The sequence below is a fragment of the Echinops telfairi genome, unplaced genomic scaffold (assembly GCF_000313985.2).
Source record: "Echinops telfairi isolate 266 unplaced genomic scaffold, ASM31398v2 ScPeMD7_2573;HRSCAF=3158, whole genome shotgun sequence".
Lineage (NCBI taxonomy): Eukaryota > Metazoa > Chordata > Mammalia > Afrosoricida > Tenrecidae > Echinops > Echinops telfairi.
The window spans coordinates 6,774,129-6,783,329 of NW_022106471.1; the positions used below are offsets into that span (position 1 = coordinate 6,774,129).

Genomic DNA, 9,201 nt, shown 5'->3' on the forward strand with positions numbered 1-9,201 from the left:
AAAGAGCTGGTACCAAGGGCTCCAGTAGAAAGAAAACATTTTAGAAATGATGATGGCAACATATGTACAAATGTGTTTGATACGATGTATATATGGATTGTTATAAGAGCTGTAAGAGCCCCCAATAAAATGATTTATTTATCTATTTTCAAAAGGTTGGTTTGTTGTTGTTGTTTTAAGTTTCCACATCCTAAAAGATGAAGGGTGAAGAAGTATCCCAGTGTAAAGAAAATGAAAACATGCCACCTAAGAGTCATGCGTGCTCCTGACCTAAAGGGAAAATGATAGAATGTACACGTTGGGCCGACGGTCCAAGGCACATGGAGGCTAGCATGAGAACAAAATGTCTCCGTGTTAAGTTTTCCGCATTTGGTCACTGTGCTTTAGCCGTGTCAGAGAACATCCGTGTTCTTAGAGAAAACCCCTGAGGCAGTGGTTCCCAACCTTCCCAACGCTGCGACCCTTTCATACAGTTCCTCATGTAGTGGTACCCTCCAACCATAAAATTATTTTCGTTGCTACTTCATCACTGTCATTTTGCTCCTGTTATGAATCGTCATGTAAATATCTGATATGCAGGATGTATTTTCATTGTTACAAATGGAACATAATTACACCATAGTGATTAACCACAAAAACAATATGTAATTATATATTGTGAAATATTTATTTCTAATGACAAATAAATGAATTGTTGTCTTGAAGCATGGTGGAGCATGGGTAACAGTCTTCACGGCAGGTACTAGTATATGGGTGCATCTGCATGTGGGCGGACCTGCCTGGAGACAGATAGAGGATCAGAGTCTCAGTTCCTAAGACCATCGAAAACAGGTGTTTTCTGTTGGTCTTAGGCAATCCCTGTGAAAGGGCCATTCGACCTCCAAACGGGTTGCGACCCACAGGTTGAGAACCACTGCCTTGAGGTATTAAAACGGGATGGGGAATTATGTGGTCATCTGCTCACTGATGGCTCCCCCAAAATTGATATACATGGTATATGTTGTGTGTATACATGTGTGTGCACCTGGGTGATCCAAACTGGTAAGGCACTCAGCCACGAACAAAAAACGGTAGAGGTTCAAGTTGAGTGATGCCTCCTAAGAAAGGACCGGTGACCCACTCACTTCTGAAAACTCAGCCGTGGAAAATCGTACGGGGCAGAGTTTTCCTCCGACACCCATAGGGGTTCCCTGAGTCAGAATCAACACAATGGCAATTGGTGATGGCGGCTGCGTAGACAGACAGACAAATAAATAAACGAGAGAGAGAGAGAAAGAAACGTGGCAAGAGGAGTACCAACTGGTGGATGTGAATCTGAGCAGCCAGGGTACTAGGTGGGTGTTCTCTGTACTCCTGCCCCCACCCCACCCCAGTACATTGGAAATTAGTTCAAAATAGTTAAAAGACAGAGCAATGGCCTGTGTACCCCAGAGTCAATGAACCTAAGCTGAGGGGCCACATTTTCAGCTCCATAGGCATCTACCTGCAAGGGCTTTGGAAGGAGTTGGAGCTCTAAGCTCCGCCCAGGGCTCCTTCGAGCAGCCAGAGAAGAGCTCAGCCCAGAGCAGGTAACGGATTAAAACTAGTTGCTGACTCTTTGATGAGATCACCCCATCGTTTACCAGCATCCAGGATAATCCTTGTAACCATGGCTTGCTTGGTTTCTTCCACTTCCACTTTCCAATCCCTCGCCACCACCTTCCCCATCCTCCTCCTAATACTGCTACTAAAAGGGGGGCCGGGAACCCCAATGTGCCTTCGTCTTGGTGACCACTCAACAACTCCTCTGTCTTTCCTGAACCCTTATTTGGTATCTTGTCAACATATTAGGGAAAGAAAGAGGGACAGAGAGAGGGAGGGGAAGAGAAAAAGAGGGAGGGAGGGAGGAAGATAGGAAGAGAAGCAAATAAGAACGCTCAGCAAGAAATTAGAACTTGTCCAGAGTGTTCTCGGCCCTTCCTTTGACCTGCTCCATCCACACCTTCAGCCAGGTGTTGGTTCCCCCAGATGGAGGGAGGGGGCGGAGTGAGACCTCTCGCTTGAAGAAAGTTGACTGAACTGTGACACACATCATGTGCCCCTGCTCCGGGTAGTAGACAGGGCTCTTCTTCCAGACGTGGGAGAGGATAAACACACTTGGGATCCCAGTACTCAATGTCCGGAACTCCCACCAGTGTCCTTCACTGCTAACCACCAGTTTCATTAAGTCCGAATGGCATCTTGGCCGGCTCTTTTTGGCAGGATGTACCGATGTTAGTCAGGGTCTTGGCTGCACACGGCAGAGCCTGCCCTGGCAGGTTTCAGCAGGAAAGAAATGATGAAGGCATATTTGGGAGTTCGCAGAATCCCCAGGAGGGCCACCGAGTCCAGTTGGACACATGCCATTTGGCTTAGTAATCCTTGGCACACGGCGGAGCGAGACAATTTAGCAGCCTATTAAAGTGCCCACCACTTCTACTCTTTAAAGCTATTTGCTTGGTTCCATCCAAAAAGCCATTAAGCTGTTGGAAAAAGCCCTGCTCTGAGGTGTGTGGCACACAACATCAAGCCCTGGCTTAATATATAAATAATATATGTGGGTAATAATATACCAAAAAGGGCGTACAATTAAAAAATCTCCCTTCTTGACTTGGGAAGGTCACGGGGAGTCGAGCTAATTCCTTAGACTCTGTCAGCCAGACACCTCTCTCGTTTGGGTGCATTTGGATTGACACTCGGCAAGAGGTAAGCACTTGTCCGCTCCCCGAATGGACGGCAGTTTGAACCCATGACCAGCTTCTGTCCGGCTTTCTGTGGGGAAGGCCTGGCACCCTCTGCTCTCCTCAAGATCTCAGCCTTGGAAGCCCGATGGGGCAGGTCTCCTCTGGCTTGCTGGGGGTCGACACCTCCTTCAAGGCACACATCGTCGGGATAACCACTTTTTAAAAGCCATCTCGGTGGTGTTGACAACGTCCGCAAGAGCATCAAACCTTCTTACGCCAAAAGAACCAAACAGATCCACAGCCATCGAGTCAGGTGACGCCAAGGGGCCGTAGGCAGGGCTCTGGGGCCGCATTACTGAGAAAGACCCTCCTCCAGCAGCAGCCTTGACACTGAATCTCACAGTGGCGGCAACGATGGGCTCTCACGTATGACAAGCGTGAGAACCCTGCCGAACCGACCCTTTCCTTCTGCTGAACAGAGAGGGTCGGGATGAGTCACGACTGACTCCACAGTTGCTAACAGCAACACAACAACAAATGTCCACTAGAGCAGACACCCTTGTCTTTCTCCCTCCCGGCGGCTGGTGGGTTTGAACCGCTGCCTTTGACCCGACAGCATCACCAGAGCAACTCAACTGCCTGAAGGGTTTTAGGGCCCAACTTGCAAGATGTGGTTTTAAAACAATGTGTGCCTGGGCCCTCTCGATGCAGCCAAACTTCCGAAACAGAAGAGGAATCTGTTTCCAAGGCTCCTGACAGCACGTGGGCGGTGGTTGGGCTCTCGCTGGGGGTGGGGGTGGGGTGGGTGGGCTTTCTGTCTTGTTGTTCCCCTTGCATGTGAACACACTTCATCTGGCTCCTGACCCTCGGCTGTCCCAGGAGCATATGAGTTCCAGGTTCTTGCACATCTGAAGCGCTTTCTGGAGGCTTTTTCGGGGTTTGCTTTGTTTGTCCTACACAACTTCCTTCCTCCCTTCCCACCCGGGGCTCCCCTAGGGGGCCTTCTTTGGGAGATAGGCGGACCACGAATCATTGAGCACTGATGGGTCCAGACGCCTCCCTCCTCCTCCTGTCTTAGACAGTGCGGCTATTCACTGTGCAGGGCAGATCTGGGATCCGTGCTGGCACGCAGACCAGGAACCCAGCCTCTTCTAAGTCGCAGGCGCATGTGGGTCTCCGGGCTCAGCCTGGCCCTGCAGCCCCGGCTTCTGCGCCCTCGGTGGGCCATGCAGAGTGCCCCGCACGCACGCCCTCGCCACTCCCAGGGCGCTCCCCTACCTCGGGCCCAGTTCTTGGGAGAGTGAAGTGATTCAAAAGCTGCATCACTTCTGCAAGTGCTCTTCTCAAGGGCCATTTGGATTCCAGGGGCCCCTGCTGACCTGAATAACTGACGTTCCTGCGCTCGCTTGCCTTCCTGTCGAGTTGAGATTGTGTACTGACTCATTTGTCACCTTCTGCTCTCACTGCTGGGCCGTGGACCAGAATGAATGCCTCCCGGGCAAAAAACCAAGCCCACCCGCTTCCTACCTGCAACTCAAAAACAAAACTCAGAAAAACAAGGGGGGACAATACTCCAAGCTTGATAAATACCAATAGCACTATAAAGTCCACTGGATCCAAACGCCCGAGGCCCGAAGGCTGGGCATGCGGCTGTTCCCTCCCAGGGCCTGTGCTGAGTTCTCTTCCTGGGAATGGCTTGCTATAAACAGAAGAGCAAGCTCTTGTGGGGCACTTCATATCAAAGCGCTTTTCAATGGCACTTGGGACGTTAACCACTCCAGGCAGGGGACACTCTACCACTCCGTCCAAGAGAGATTATAGTACACAAAAGACAAGTGCTTGCCTGGCCCCAGTGAGGGGCAGAGTCAGACAGGGCCCTGAGCTATCCAAGGCGGAGGGACAGCCAAAGGTAAATGAGAGACAGACAGACAGAATCAGGGGGAGAGAGGAAGCTGGGCCTGATGATCCACCCACTCTACAACCTCCTCCCATGACCTCTCTGGGTCTCAGAGTTCTCATCCGGAACCTGGAGACCAGGGACTGCTTCTTGCCGTAAGAAAGCTAGGGAAGGACCCTGTACTGGGCCTGGTACTTGGTAGATGCCCAGTAAATGGCAACTAAGGAGCCCTGGTGGTGTAGTGAGTAGGCATGGAGCTGCTAATCTCAAGGTCAGCAGTTCGAAACCACCAGTCACTCTGCAGGAGAAAGATGGGGCTTTCTACTCACATAAAGCGGTTCCGGCTCAGAAATCCACAGGGGGGCAGTTGGGCGCTGTCCTAGTGTGTCATTAGAAGTCTCATTATAACTCGGGACTGACTGGATGGCAGTGAGCTTGGTGTGCTTTTATACCGCACTGCTGTGATTATTTCCTGTGTGGCCTTGATGACCCCCTGGCTCCACTCACGGAGAGCCAAAGCGCTGTCAGGGCTCAATAAACACTTGTTTAAGATGCATTCCCGTTCTCCGAAAAGGCTGTAAACCAAGGCAGGAAAAGGATCTCCATCCCCAGAAAGGGATTTGAAACAAAGGCCCTTTGAAACAGACAAGCCTTGCCGCCCTGGCCTTTGAAAGTAAAATGAAAGGAAGCCCATTTCCCCCACAGTAGGAGTGAGAGCAGAGAGGCCCAGGAGTCTCTGGTGGCTGCCCTGTCGTTTGTCTTCATTCTCTTAGAAAAAAATCCCAATGGAGGGAAACCAAGGCCGTAGCTCGGCTCTCTACGCACGGTCCCTGGTTCCTGAGGCGTTCCAAGCACCAAAAAACACCTTCAAAAATCCACCAAAATGTCTGGAGGCGTCGAGGGGAATCTTCCTTGTCACCTACTCTTTAAGGCTTCCAGAGTTTGGGAATGGGGCCTGGAGACGCTCCTAGGGAAGGAACCCCTCCGAGATTCTGAATTCTCTTTTGGACTAAATGGATATAGGTTACACCGATGTGGTCACGAATCCAAGCTATCTGGGGTAAATGGTTTCCCCATTTTCCCTCCATAAATCAACAAGGATATTCTTGGCAAGCTCCGGCCTTCTGTAGGGTGGGCAGCCGAGTCAAGCCGAGGGGTCTCTCTCCTCCTCTACCCAGGACCCTGTCTTCCTCTCTTTGGCAGATGGGATTCTCTGCGGGGGTGGGGTGGGGGGCAGCCTCACAGCTAATTATTTTAGCAGATAAACTCCCAGGCTGAAGCAGACAGCAGATCCTGGGGAGCATTAAGTGTACCGAGACAGCGGGATCAGTCCCTTAAATTGGGTCCAGCCCCCCAAATAAAATCAACCAGTGAGCTGCCATTTGGCCCAGTATGTTCGTTTGCAACTCCTGCCCCAGATGCCCTTCGGAATGTAACTTTATCCAATCATTGCAAGGAACTTGGGAGAAGCGAGTCTTTGTAACCAGGGCCATGTTCCAAAGCTTTGCCGTCACAACCATGACATCAGTGGTGCTCAACCCGTGGGTCGGGCCCCCTTTGGGGGCTAAAGGACCCTTTCACAGGGGTCGCCGGATTCATAACAGTAGCAAACTTACAGTAGCAACGAAAATAATGTTCTGGTTGGGGGGGTCACCACCACATGAGGAACTGTATGAAAGGGTCGTGGTATGAGGAAGGGTGAGAACCACTGCTATAGATGGTACCCGAATAGGGAGAGGGGGGGCAGGGGCAAGGTGAGAGAGAGAGCGTGAGAGAGAGTTGTCAACTCAAACCTCTTCGGGCTCTTCACTGGGGGGGGGGGGGGTTGTTACAGAAGCCTTTCTCTGGACATTTGGGTTCCAAAACCCCGCCAAAGCAAACAAACAAAGCTTCCATGGCAACTGTTCAGGAGAGCCCTTTCTGTTTTTTAAGAGCCCGAGAGAGGATTTTTGGACCACACACCTCCTTCTCGTGATATAAGGAGAAGCACTGGTGCGGGTATATGAAATGGAAAAGATTAAAGATGCTTTCTACCCAATTTCTTTCCTAAGAGGGGTAGGGTTAACCAATAGGAAAGTGAGGTGAGGATGGGGATACTAATCCTCTCATTCATGCCCTTACCTGCAGCTGGTTACTTCTTTTCAACAGGCTCCAAACCCCCAAACCAAACTCAGGGCCATCCAGTCGATTGATCCAGGCTCATAGCGACCCTAGTGGATTAAGCAGAGCTGCGCCCCGGTGGGATTCCAAGGCCATCAATCTTTACGGGAGCAATCAGCTCGTCTTCCTTGTGTGGCGAGTTTGAAGGTGGGTTCAGACTCCTGACCTTGTGCATAAGTCACTTCGTTACCAGGGCTCCTTTAACTACACCACGGGGCCCCAAAAAAGTTCGTGGACAAAATGGAATGGAAAGATGATGGAATTTTTCCACAACATTTTTGAAGCCTTCACATATAGCCAAGCTCCTCCAAAGAGCCTGGTGGTGCAATCATAAAGGGCTTGGCCACTGACCCAAAGGTCTGTGCTTCGAACCCACCAGCTGCGGGCAGGGGGCAAAGATGAGGCAGTCAGCTTCCTTAGTAAGGATTTATGGCCTTGGAAACCCTAGGGGCAGTTCTGTTTTCTCTGAGAGGTACTGAGTTAGAAGCAACTCTGGGTTTGGGGTTAGCACCCTCTCAACTCTCTAACACCTCAAGTTCAAATCTCTGCCTGAAATCACCTTTGCCTAAAACACCAACATTACAGGCAAACTTAAAAAAACGTTATTTTCTTCCCTTTTTCCCTAGCAGCTACCAACTAATCTGAGGAGCTTCAAAAAAGCTAGTGGGAAAATGGAATTAAAAGAGAATGGAATTTCCCCCACAAACTTTTTGAAGCCCCTTCATATAATTCCACAGGCTTGCAAATTCTGGAACCAGCTGGATATATATATATTTCTTTTTTTAAAAAACAAAGGAGCTGGATATATATATATATATATATATTTCTTTTTTTAAAAAAACAAAGGTTCCCCGAGGGGGTGCACCGTTCCTGGAGGTACTGCAATACTAGGTCAATGCGTGGAGTGGACGGAGCAAGCTCCTATTCCATCTCCCTGCTCCAAAAATCCATTTAATATATTGTCCTCAGATAAGGTCATATCAGATATTAAACTGATAATAACAAATACTACACTTGATCTTAGCCAAAAGGCTAAAGAAGCGGTCGCATCTGTATATTTTTAAAATCGCAATATAATTGAAGGGATTACTGGTGGTCTCTAAGTTGCATCCAAAAGTTCATTTGTAAACCAATAGCATGGAGCTTGAAATATAGATTCCCCTTTCTAGAGTCAAAGTTACATCTGGGAGGTGGGGTCCTCGGCTAGACCACTTATCGGTTCATTCGCCCCCCAGTGGCTGAACTGAAGCACTATCTGCGCTAACTAGCTTGAGTTCAGAGAGCCCAGAGCAAGCAAGTTAGAGGGGAGCGGTGGGGAGGGGTGTCTCTAAAAGGAATTTTAAAATGAGTGGTTTGCTCTGGTTAGTTTATCGCTCCCATCTACATGGACCCCGAAAGAGTGCTTTTCTGTAATAACTTCTTGATGGGCCCTTGTGAGTCCTCAGGCTTTCTCCTGGGTGCTGCCCAGGGAACAGTTGGAGACCTGGCCTTCACTTACATTACAGAGTGCTGCTAATCTTGCTCGGTGTCCATTTGAGCCACTTGGCTCTTTTAATTCACACGGATGTGTAACTGGCCATGGGTGCTTTAACTTTCCCAGAAGTAGCTCCATTTTGAGAAAAGGGTGTTAACAGCCCTGGACTTGCGGATTCCTTTGGGGGTGGGGTGGGTACAGTGGCAGGGCAGCCCAGCCCAGCCCAGCCAGAAGTTGGTCTCTAAGGGGTCTCAGCTTTCAGGGTTGGCTCCCATCTCACTTAGGAACAGGGGGGCAGGAGGCAGGAAGGGGCGGCTTCTGTTTGGTGAGTGGCTCATTCTTTGGAGCCTCCTTGGCTTGCCATTAGCCTCTGCAGCACGGTGTGGGGGCTCTGGCCGACCCCAGGGCCGGCCTGCAGCCAGAAGGCAGGCCACCCGGTTGAGAACGCAGCTCCACCAGGGTCTGCACTTCTAAAGCACACTCCAAATGACAGGCTGCATTTTGAGAAAGGTACTGAAAGAGTCGACTCTTTTAAAAAACGTAATGTTTACCTTCACAACATGTTTATTTCTTAAAAGGTATATAACATATTAAAGGAGACGAGTGATTTCATCTTAAGAGTGTCCTTTGGACCTCCAAGTTGTGTAAGTAGGAACTTTATGTTGAAAGAGAAGCCTCTGCTGGAATCCCACCTCAAAACAAAACAAAATACAACACCCCCCCCACCCCCCACCCCCCGGATTTGATCGTAATGTCCATACGGTGGTGGAGCGAAATTTCTTACTATGGCTTTTCTACCTACGTCTCTGTAACGTCCACTAAATGACTTGCGGGGGCGATGCAAACAGCGCATGCGTAACATTATACGTTAAGAGGAGACAGGTGTGCGCATTCTTTACCTGCCCACATGAGCCATCTCCCATGAGCTCCTCAAACACCTATCTGAAGTTCCGCTGCACCAGAGACTG

The 9,201-nt window shown here is 49.8% G+C and overlaps 1 non-coding gene across 1 annotated transcript; it reads right to left on the minus strand.

Annotated features, from left to right (window-relative positions):
* Nucleotides 1-7,613: 7,613 nt before the first annotated feature.
* On the minus strand, nt 7,614-7,804 carry LOC115870903. Its single transcript, XR_004046987.1, has one exon. It is a non-coding gene; the product is annotated as a U2 spliceosomal RNA (small nuclear RNA).
* Nucleotides 7,805-9,201: the final 1,397 nt, after the last annotated feature.